We start from the raw sequence: 9,257 nt of genomic DNA, 5'->3' as shown, positions 1-9,257 counted from the left end.
TAAACGGACTCTTAGGCCCTTTTTCCTGTGTGCGTTTTCACAATAAAAGAGAACTTTTCAAGAAAAACTTTAAAATGGGGAGCAGGGGGCAACGAATGCCGTCCAGAAAAAGGAAGCAAAGCGGAGGGGTGCTGGCAGCAGCAGAGAGGAGGAGAGCAAAGTGGAAACCGACAGAGATGGAGGGAGAGGGGGTCACGGCCAGCCCGGTGAGTCCTGTTTCCCGCGACCCCTCGCCGGCACAGTCTCACTCAGGCGTCACTTGGGAAAAGGCGAGTCCACAGGGGCGTTTGGATTCCTGCTGTTGTCAGCCTACAGGGCAGGCCAGGGGCACCGGGCAGGGGCAGGGAGACGCCGGGCCTCTGGCCGGGCCCTCGGTGGCCACAGGGCGGGTGCTGGGAGTCCCGTGACCTCACAGCCGCCTCGGCCCGGGATGCTGGACAGGGTGAGCTCATGCGAACACAGGGAAAATCACCCTCCAAGTGGAACAGCCAGGTTTTTGACCCTCCCTCCCTTCGCCTCCCTAAAAACACAGAAAAACAATGAAGTGAATAAAAAGCTTCTAAAACCTCGGGCGCGCGCTGACCCTGTGCACGTAATCACTAACCTCATTAGCAAAGTGGGCAGGTGAAAAATTACACAGATGAATGTTGCTGACTTGTAATCAACCTCTGAGAAAAGGAAATGTTGCTTTTGGCACCAGGAGGGAGCTGATATTTTCCTTCCCCACAAGTCACTAAATCCAGAAGGGGAAACATTCCTAGGGCGGAGCCGAGGGCCAGCCCGCAGCCAGGACTGAGCTCACCGCCCCCCACCTGGGTCTCCAGCCCTCCGCGCTCACACCGTGGTCGCCCTCCCTCTGAGAGCTCCCTGGCACCTGGCGCCCCCGGCCGCTTCGGCCCGACCCCCTCCCGCCCCATCTGAAAGCCTGGAAAGGTTCCCTGACCCCTCTGCGCCCCTGGAGAATCTAAGAAAAACCACGGGCAGGAAACACGAGCAGAGCTGGAGAGTGGGCACAGCGCGGCTTCTGCTGGCCATCGTGTGTTCACTCACCCTCTCTCTCACCCTGGGGTCCACCCCACGGCACGGTCACTCCCAGCAGGGTCTCCCGCTCCCCCAGCGTGAGACTCAGTCCAAGGACGAGGTGGAAACGCTTAGGGGAGACATTCGCAGTCCTTTACCAGTTTGCACCCACTTTTTTTTCCAAACTCATTACCTTCCGTGCACCCAATTTTTACTAAACTAGAAGACTCTGGTCCCCACCCCCCTCACCTTTGATCACATTATTATCCCAAACCCAGGCCCATCCCTCCTGAATCTCTCTATATCCAAAGCGTACCCCTACTTTAAGGTCAAGCTCATGAGTGGGTGGTTGGGCAGACGGACAGGATGGGAGATGAGTGGGAGAACGGATGGGGGGAGAGGGTGGGCAGCAGATGAGGAACAGGTGAAGGAGAAAGTGGATTTAGTGGCCGGGCGAGTGAACAGGTACATAGAGGGGCAGCCGGAGCGATGAGGTCGAAGAGATGACGGTGGCTGGTGGCAGGTGACAGATCACGGGTAGATGGGTGGGTTAGGAGATGCAGGTGGGTGGATGGAGAGACGGAGGACGGCTGGGTGGGCAGGTGAGTTAAGGGGGTCCACTCACTGGGCAGTGCAGGGCTGGAAGGCAGCTGGGTGACAGGCTGGTGATGGGCAGGCAGACAAGTGTGGGCAAGGGCCAGGGGGTGGGACAGCAGGTGGGCACTCTGGAAACCAGATCAAGGGCAACGGCCCTCCCGCAGGCCGGCGTCTCAGACAGTTCTCGTGCTGCGCTGAGGGACATGCGAAGCACAGTCCCCGGGGTCAAACTGGCCAGCACGCCAGGCCCTCTGGCCGCTTCCAGCCTGTCACCACGGCCCAGAGTCCAGCTCTGAAGTGAGAAGCATTAAAACAAACAAAAAAGTCTTCCACAGAGGCAAGCCCAAGACCTGGTAGAGTCAGTGCTGAAATAATTTCCATCATTAAAAAATAAAGTTCCAGGGCCTAGAGAAAGAAAGTGTCTCCTCCTCTCATTTATAAGACTAGGGAAAAAGCCCTGATATCAAAAGCAGACGTGGATACTACGAGAGAGAAGTGCGGGCCAGTTTCACTTGTGAATCTGGCTGCCAAGCCCTAAATAAAATATTAGAAAATTGAATCCAGCAGCATAGGACAGGAATAGTAATATACAGGACCCCAGGAGGGTCACCTCAGGAATGCAGGGGTAGTTCAATATTTAAAAATCAATACAGCTCACTAAAAGAAAATGTCTGTGTGATGATCTCACTAGATGCTGGGAAAAGGAGTCAATAAAATTCTGTGATGTTAAAACCAAGAAAAGGAAGCTTGTCCCAGTGGAGAGGGGTCCGGAGCCCCTGTTGGGGGCTGTCGGGGACCACCGCCTGCTGGAAGGCACACCGGCGGGGTCTGGGGTCTGCGCTGGCCGGGAGAGAGCGCAAGGCTCGTGCAGCCAGGCACTGAGGCGGGGTGCAGCACGGAGCCCAGGCCTGCTGAGAACAAAGCAGAAAGACGTGCTCCAGGGGCCAGGGGTCCCCTAAGCGGGGCTGGGCGGGTGCTCGCCCCTCTCAGGCCTCGAGCAGGCTGTCTCTTGCTTTCAGGCCTCCTTCCCCCTGTGGACCAGGAGGTGTTCTCAAGGGGGAACTGAAGACCAAGAGCCCCGACGTGAGAGACACACAGGCCGGACCACCCTCACCTGGCTGCCCTCACCTGGCCCGCCTCACCCCAGCCAGTGGCTCACTGCTCCCCAAGGCCCCAGCCACCCTCTGTGCTGCCTGCCTGCCCGCCTGCCTGCCGTCCCCCGGCTTAGGGGCTCTGCAGAGGTCCTGCTCCCGGGGCAGCCCTCGCCAGTCGGGCCACAGCCGACACTCCAGGTGCTGGGCAGGTGGAGGTGGAGAGGGGTGGACGAGGGCTGCTGGGATCCCAGGGTGTTATAAACGTGAATGTCACTAACGCTCACCCCAAAAGGGCCTTTCAGAGGCGGAGAAAACCTCGAGGTCACCATGGCAGTCTCCATTCTCGTGAGGGGCTGGGGTCGCCCCTGCCAACAGTGTTGAGCCTTGGGGGGTTGAAGGAGGGTTAGCCTGGTCCCTTGGGTTGGGGGGAGGAGCAGGGGCCCAGTGCTGAGGGAGAGCGGGGCGGGGCCTGGCCGGGTGAGGCACCTGTAACGACCGCACCCAGCCAAGCACAGGTCGTTGATGTTACCTCTCGTCAGTGATGCCCACGGCACCCCCCGTGCCGGCCGGCCGGGCCCTCAGCAGCCACGGGATCTGTGGGAGTCTGCACAGCCCCTCGTCTCCGCCTAATGTGTTTTCTTGAACTGAGTGGCCCACTTGCGCTCTCACAGGAGAGGCTCAGTGGCGGGGTGCTGGGAGGGCCCGGACAGGTGATGCCAGCCTCTGTGTTTGCTGTGCCCCAGTGGCGGGGTGTGTCTGACCCAGGGACACCCCTGAGGCGGGCTGTGGTTCCCTTGTGTGGGGCGGGAGAGGTGGCCCATGGGGCCTGGGAAAGTGAAGATGGCTCAAAGAGGAAAAGTTGGGGTCCTCGTAGCAGGAGAAGGGGCTCCCATTGGCATCATAGCCTGCCCTGCACAAGTGGTTCATGCCCTCCTCCCCCCACGGGGACACAGCACAAGGGGATGCAGGGATGCGCTGGTGCCTTACCATCTGGGGTGGTTCTTATTGAACTAGGGAGCTGGAAGGGGCGGCTTCGGGGCTCTGACCTTCGCCCGACCGACCCCAAGGGCAGGGAAGTGGGTTGCGCCCACGACTCTGAGGATCCAGCCTGGCCCTCTCATTGTCCATCCCTCTGTGTGTCCGGAAGGCAGCGGGGTGGAACCGGGGCCGTGAACCCCCAGTGCCGGCCTGCAGAGGGGGCGGGGAGCTGGTGGAGGGACGCTATGGGGTGGCTCAGGCGAGCGGCACCGCGGAGCTCTGGAGATTCAGAGCAGCTGGGGCCAGCGGCTCTGTGATTTTTATACTGAATGAGCGTCAGCCTGCTGCCTGCCAGGCTTGCTGGCGTCTGCACACACTCCCAGGCCCTGCCAGCGGCCCAGGGGGGCTGCCGCCCAGCCCAGGGGACAGCCCCCAGCAGCCAAGGGGGAGAGCTGAGGTCGAACGGAGCCCTCTCTCTGGGTGGACAGGGCTGGGTCCTGCTCGCTGCCCCCTGCTCTAGCAGTGACCGCTGATGGCCTTGGGGGGCCCGGCCCCCCAGCCTGGGCCAGACCTGGCCATTTGCCACACACTGGTGCCCTGCTGGCAGACTTGGGGAATTCCTAAATTTCAGGGCCATGCAAATAAATTGGGGCACTGGCACTGCCGAGGCTCCAGGGAGACTCCGCCCGCTCCCGGCAGCCCCCTGCAAGTGAAGCCCCGTTTCCCTGGCTGGCGCCTCTTGCCAGATGCGGCTGCGGCTGAGGGGCCAGAGGCCGCTGGGGGCTGCCCTGCCTGCCCGTCTCCATCCTCGCCATGTCCTGTCTGCCGCTTGCTTTCGGTCTCCTGTGCCAGCCCCTACTCCCCGGTGCCCTCCACCCCGGCCCTCGCCCTGGCGCTGACAGAACCGGTGAGAGCCTGTGTGTGGGGAGGTGATGATCTGTGCGAGACGCCCAGCTCAGCCCAGCTACAGGAGGCACAAGGGGTTCACTGGCCCTCCTGGGTGCGGGGGCCTTTCCCCGGGGGCCAGAAGTGCCAGGCCATGGTGATGGCAGACCTCAGGGGAAAGGCAGACGTCTCGGGGCCTGTGCGGGGCGTCAGCCCCCCTCCTTCTCCTCCAGCTAGCTGAGGCCCTGAGAACTCACTGCCCGTGGAGGGCCAGGGGGCCTTGAGCTTCTCCCTGACGCCTGCCAGCCCCCTGGCCAGCTCCCTGGTTAGCAAAGAGGGCAGGACTCCCTGGTTAGCAAAGAGGGCAGGACTCCCTGGTTAGCAAAAAGGGCAGGACTCAGTGGACCCCAGGCTGAGGAGGGGAGCGGGAGGGCAGGGTTGAGTTCTGGGGTGTTGATATCTCTTAATTTAGGGCAACAGATCCTGATTTCTTTCTATAGTTGTGAGCACAGGTCTCCTATAAAATAAGGATAAGAAAAGGCAGCAGAGGCATTTTCAAATTAAATATCCTGTCCGTTGTAAGGGAGAGGAGGTGGGTCGACAAGGCCAGAGAGCTGGAGGCTTGAAGCTGAAGGTCACTTCACAGGAAGAGAAAGCAAACCCTTGGCTTCTTCTCCAGGAAAAGCACAAGCCCCCCCCCGCCCAGGGGGGCCTCCAGCAGCCCTGTAATCGGACATGCGCTCAGGGCACCCACCGGCACACAGCGTGTGCACGAATCGGCTTTAAGGGAGCAGAGGGGCCGAGAAGAGCGGGGCGCTGGGCCACCCAACCGCCACCGGCAGGGAAACTCATGTGGAAACCGCAGATCAGCTGTGCTCCTGAGACTGTCTGCTGCCTGCGGCCGGCGAGCCTGTGTGCTACGGGTCAAGGCGGCTGGGCCGGCCGTGCCTCCCCGGGGCTGGGATTGCCAAGAACCCTGCCCCTGGCCCCGAGCTGCCCACTCTCACCCCTCCCTAGTGCTCCCAGGGAGGGGTGCTCGAAACCTGCGGGCCCTGCTGGGTGGCGCACAGGCCTGCTTGAAACCTGTCCCCAGCCCTTCCCTCTCACAGGGGGCTGGGGCCGGGTCACACTCCCAGGGATGCACCGCTGTAACTGCTCTGGACATCTCACCGTGCAGACTCAGAGAGAACAGACTTTTCTGACCCGCTGCCAGCATACTTGGTGAGCAAAGATGAGAATTCAGGGCCGGGACAGGGAAGAAAGGTCGGAGAAAGGAAAAACTCCAGGCTTCTCGAGAGCCGGTGCGCCCCCTCGGAAGCTCAGGGCCTGGTCACCCCCGGCACAGCAGTGTCTCTGAGATCAAAACAAAGAAGAGGGGTGGAAGGTGCATCCAGCAAAGAACCGGGCTCAGGTGAACCCCACACGCTGTCCCCACCGAAAGCGCGCGAGTCCGGGCCTCTGCCCTGGCCCCCAGCTAACACAGGATCTCGCAGCAGCCGGCTTTCCAGGTGGAGAAAGAGCTGGGCTGGGAACAAGCCTGCACCCCAGCCAGGCAGGGCACCGGCGTCCTCTGCGCCTCCCTGGCCTGGCTGGGCCACCCCACACTTCAGGCTTTCCCTGGATACCAAAGGACAGCAGAACCAGGGGGGCTCCCCCCATTCGCAGATAAGGAAGCGGAGACCCCCCCGCAGCAAGCTGGCCTGAAGCCGCTCCTGGCTGCAGCAGGGTTCCCTCCTCTCTCCCCAGCTAAGGTTACTCCCCCGCCCTATCTGCAGGCCCAGGCTCCGAACAGCCCTTCCCACCACTTCCTCGCCAGCACAGGGACCAGCAGAATCACTCTGCCCCCTACAGTACAGCACCTCCCCCAAGAAAAGACAGACTTCCCGCCCTAGCGGAAGGAAATAACCTTTTCCCAAAGAGCACGTTCTTTGCAACAATCTCCAAATATGAGAAAACCGAGGCCCTGTGGCCATGTTTCCAAATGCTAGCAACTGCGAAGACAATAGTGCGAGTGACGCATGGCTTGACCCAGGAGGGGGCCTGGGAAGGCGTCTGCAGGAGGAGGTGCAGGAGGAGGGGTGCGTGCCAGCGGTGCCCTGTAATCCTGGGTCCCTTGCCGGGGCAGGGCCTGGAGGTGGACCACGTAGAGGACAGGGCTGCACCCTTGCGGCGGCAGGAGCCTGGCAGAGCCCGGCAGAGCCCAGCACCTGGCGGCCCCGCCCGAATGACCTGTATCTCAGGGAGCAGGTCTCCGTCTCCTGCACTGCCGACCCCGAATTCCACCCATCTCCTTCTTCAGGACCACGTGCACCCGCTTCACAGGACGGGAGACTGAGGCCCAGGGAAGGGAGGGCCAGGCCTGTGCGCCACCCAGCAGGGCCCGCGGGAAAGAAAACCTCCAGGCCGCCAGGGCTGCTACCACCCCAGGCCAAGCGCACGGGAGCCAGCTGTCCCCATTCATCCCTCCACAAACTTCCAGGAGGCCGTGTCCTGCGGGCACGCAGCTCACAAGAATCTGCTGCACACGCGGGCACAAGAGAGCACAGCAGCATCAGAACTGGGACTTAAAACAACAAAGCAGCTGCCCGCCCTCCACCACCCTAGAGAGGCCACCCAGGGGGTGGAGGCCGGGAGATGGGAGCCCCCTGTCTGCCCTCGTGCGCGGCATGTGGGACACCAAGGCCCGTCAGGCTTAAGGGGACATGCTCCCACCCACGGCCCCCCCATACAAGGTGAACGCTGCATCTGCCGTCAGCGGACACACGAGGCACAGCGAGGGTGCAGAGCCCGGGCACTGGACCGGGCACTGCCGAGCGCTTTCCGTCCAGTTAAAGGCAACGGCCTCAGCGGTCATCCAGGGCCTCAGGGGTCATTCACCCTAGGCCTGAAATTAGCTGCACCTTGAGCCCTGCTGAGAAGAGCTTCACTTCCCTCCGCCTTCCACGCCATGTAGTAAAGACCTACTCTGTACGGGCGTGGGCCGACCGAGAACGCGCCCAGGGACCGTGAAACCAAGTCCCCCCTCCATGCACGGACCAAGAGGAGGACAGAGTTTGATTTTAGGATCAGTAAAACCGGGGTCAAAATCCGAGCTCTACCATTTGCTTGCTGGGAGGCCTTTTCTGAGTCTCAGTTTCCCCATCTGACAAACAGGGGTAAGAATGTGACCTTGCCAGGTGGCTCATAGGATCCGGCTTCCCGCAGGGGGCCCTGGGCCACACCCCCCACAGCCAGCAGCAAGCACCTGCCGCCTCCCAATGCCCAGTGCCCCCATCCCCGGGCTCCACGGTGCTCCCCAGTAACAAAGGCCTGGGGTTGACGAGGCGCACTCCAGGCGCACTGGCCACGGTGGGCGATTATCCTGGGGCCACCTTTGGGTGGGAAATGCAGCAAAACCTCTTGGTTTATACAGCAGACACAGCCCATGCAGAAGCCCTCGCAGGCCGGGGAGGCGAGAGGAAGAGTGACCGGTCAGACGGGGAGTGGGCCGCATGGCGCTCCTGCCCCATTCCCACGTGCAGCGGGCAGGCTGCACCAGCCAATGGGCACCGTGAGGGGCTGCGCACCCCCAACTGCCAGCTCTTGCCATTTTTCAGAAGACAAAACGCAAACTTCTATGTGAAATCTGCCTAGTTGCAAAAGCTGGCAGCTAATTAAATTTTTAAAAATAATACTAACATAGTAAGAGCCAAACAAAATACGCAGGCCAGCCACAGCCAGGGCTGGCTGGTCTGCAGCCGGAACACCGTCTTTGACTTCAGCCATCCACTGCCCGCTCCCCCATCACACAGCTCCGAATCAGGGGGGGGGGGGGACTGAGGGAGCAGGGAGACAATAGCTCCCAGCCCCTCCCTTTTGCATGTGAGGAAGGTGAGGCTCGGAGTACATTGCTCGGCAAACACGTCAGCACCCACTCCATGCCAGGCCTGCTCTGCCTCAGGCTCGCCTGGGAAGGCCTTGCAGGGCCCGGGGTGATGCCCAGACCCGGTCTTGGCTCACCTGCTGGCTCGGAACAGCCTTGCCCGGGCCCAAGTGGCTGTCACAGGCTGAGGTGCAAAGGCCTTGTGACAGCAAAGAGAGGGAGGGCGCCCCTGTTTGGAAGAGAAGATGCAAGGAAGTGATGAGGAGTGGGGGGCCGATGGAATCGGGTCCACTCTGCAGACTCGCCCACCCCTTCGGCTCCCCAGCCCCCCGCAAGGCAGCCTCAGCCAAGTACCTCCCCATCTCCCCACCTCCCTGCACTCTCCATCCAAGATAGGCTGGGAAGACTGTGTCCGTGGGGTCGCGGAGTTTCAGGGGTGCATGGGATTACCTGTGCAAGATTCTCTGTGGAGTTTCAGGGGTGCATGGGATTACGAGTACAAGATTCTCTGTGGAGTTTCAGGGGTGCATGGGATTATGTGTGCAAGATTCTCTGCGGAGGAAGCCAGTGTGTGCCTGCAGGTATGTGAGGCACGTGTGTGCGAGGGACACACGTGGGTGGAGGCGCACACGCGTGTCAGGCAGGCACAGGAGTTTGAGCGAGACACAGCTAACGAGGCCTGTGTGTCCGGGGACCCCCGCGGACAAGGCAGGTTCGTGTGAAGCGGGGGTGCACAAAAGCGAGGTGTGAGAGATTCCTGTGAAGAGCCTGGACCTGTGAGGAGGGGGGTGCACACTCTATGACTGCAGGGGCTGGTGGTC

At 61.4% G+C, this 9,257-nt stretch overlaps 1 protein-coding gene across 1 annotated transcript in view; it reads right to left on the bottom strand.

The window, feature by feature from the left end:
• The window catches only part of FBLN2 (fibulin 2), a 49,016-nt gene extending 40,356 nt beyond the window's left edge, over window positions 1-8,660 (bottom strand). The window contains exon 1 of the mRNA XM_004692346.2: window positions 8,574-8,660. The gene's annotated coding sequence lies outside the window, so the exon portion shown is untranslated. The remainder of the gene's footprint in view (window positions 1-8,573) is intronic.
• Window positions 8,661-9,257: the final 597 nt, after the last annotated feature.

The sequence above is a fragment of the Condylura cristata genome, unplaced genomic scaffold (assembly GCF_000260355.1).
Source record: "Condylura cristata isolate star-nosed mole 26May11 unplaced genomic scaffold, ConCri1.0 scaffold00033, whole genome shotgun sequence".
Lineage (NCBI taxonomy): Eukaryota > Metazoa > Chordata > Mammalia > Eulipotyphla > Talpidae > Condylura > Condylura cristata.
Note: the sequence above shows the minus strand (reverse complement) of the source record. Positions and strands in the feature narration are given on the sequence as shown.